Here is a 2,179-nt window from a genome sequence, read left to right as displayed (position 1 = left end):
AAAAAAAAGATCGTGAGGCCGTAGTTTGATCAACGGCTTTGAGGATAATATAATACTTTTTATCGTACATAGATTATGTTGTATTATTTTACAATGACTTGTTAGTACCCTGCATCTTTCCCACTCTTTGCATATAAGTATATTTCTTCCTTTCACACTATGTCCTATCTCCCTCTCTCTCTCTTTCAGACACAGCCTTCCCTCCCTTTTCTTCTCCCATCTTTCTTCCTCCATCTCACTACCCTCTTTCGCATTAGATTTCCTCCTCCCCTTTAGCCCACGGAAGAGAAGGAAGGGCGAAGGCACAAGAAAAATGGCTACACGCAAACTAAAGCAAAGAAGCGTGACTATATATCCGTCCTTGTAGCAGCTGAGCAAATCTTCCGAGGGCGGAACAGACTCACACACAAGATCGTGAACATGGCACCCTACGCTTATTCTATGTTCCTTTTCTTCTTTTTTTCTATCTTTTTTTTTCTTTTTTTTTTTTTAGTCGATTTGGACCTTTTTTCTTTTTGGTTTGCTTTTGCAATTTTCTCTAGTGCCGTTATGTCTCTGTCTTTTATTGGTGTTGTTGTTCGTTATTGATGAGTTTTCGCTTTTTTTTTTTTTGTCTTTCCTGTATTGTTTTGATTTTTCATTTTTGGTACTTTTTGTTTGATTTTCCTTGTAGGTTTACGAGCTTATATCTTATTTGTCTTACTGTTATTTCCTTCAAACTTTTTTAACGTAACGATCACTGGATTTCCCTATTTCCTGCCTCTCTTTCTACATACTCCATCTCTCCTTCCTTCCCCTCTCCCCCTCTGCTGCATCCCTTCACCTCTCTTCATCCCCCATTCCTCACCCTTTCCCCCTTCCCCCCTCATCCGTTCCCCTATGCTTCTCATCCTCCATCTCCTTCTCTCCCTCTTCCTTTACCCCAAGTGTCACCTCCTCCCTTTCCTTCTCTCCCTAATCTTTTCCTCCAACTCCTCTCCCTCATCCTTTCCTCCTTATTCCCAATCCTCTATCTCCTCTCTCTCATCCTCATCTTCTCTCCTTTATTCTTTCCTCCTTGTTTCTCATCCTCCATCTCCTCACCCTGATCCTTCTTCTCCTGTCCCCCATCCTTCCCCATCCTCCATCTCCTCTCCTTCATCCTTTCCCCATGTGTTCTATCCCCCATCTCCTTCTCATCCTCCGTGTTCTCTCTCACCCTGTCCCCCCCCCCATCTTTCTCTCCAATATCTCCATCCCGCTTCGCTCACAACCCGGTTCCTCTCACGCGCCCCAAACTTCTCCCTCTCCTCCCTCCCCACTCTCCCCAAACCACCCCTCTTATCCTCCCCCAACCTCCTTCTCCCTCTGAAACCTCCCCTATCCCTTCCTCCAACGCCACCCACTACTCTCTTAACCCTCCCCCCCCTTCAACCTCTCCTATCCTCCACCCTAACCCCACCCACCACCCCTCTTAACCTCCCACAGGACCCCCTCAGACCTTCCCTATCCCTCCCAAACGCGCGCCCGACCCACCAACCCTCCTACCCCCTCCAATCTCTCCCCAAAACCTAGGATCCCCCTCAGGCTTCCCCTTTCCCCCCCCAGCGCGCCCCCAACACACCCCGACCCGCCCCCGACCGCTGCCACGGCCTGTGTTTCACGCCTGTTGCCTCCGTGACTTATTGGCTTCGGGCGCTGCCAGCCTCAATCAGGCCAGAGCTGCGCCACACTGCCTGGGGAGAGGGAGAGGGAGGGAGCGGGAGAGGGGAGACAGGAAGAGGGGAAAGAGAGAAGGGGAGGGAGGAAGCAGGAGAGAGGAGACAAGAGAGGGGAGAGAGGGGATACGAAGAGGGGAAACAGAAGGGAGAGTGGAGACAAGAGAGTATTGAGAGACGGGAGACAAGAAGAGCAAAGAAAGAGACAAGAAGAAGGGAGAGGAGTAGGGAGATAAGAGGGGAAAGGGAGGAGACAGGAAAGGAAGGGGAGAGGTAAAGCAAGGGGAACTGGAAGAAAGGAAAGGGAGGGGAGAGTGGAGACAGGAATAAAGCAAAGAGGGGAGAAGGTGTGAGAGAGGGGAAAGATATTAGAAAGAGGGTGGGACCGGGAGAAGGGAGACATAAAGAGGTAAAAAAGAAAGGGTAGATGGAAACAGGGAGAGAGGAAAAAGAGGAAAGGAGTAGGAGAGGGACGATAGGCG

Source organism: Penaeus monodon, chromosome 28 (assembly GCF_015228065.2).
Source record: "Penaeus monodon isolate SGIC_2016 chromosome 28, NSTDA_Pmon_1, whole genome shotgun sequence".
Taxonomy (NCBI): domain Eukaryota; kingdom Metazoa; phylum Arthropoda; class Malacostraca; order Decapoda; family Penaeidae; genus Penaeus; species Penaeus monodon.
This window is presented reverse-complemented; position numbering follows the sequence as displayed.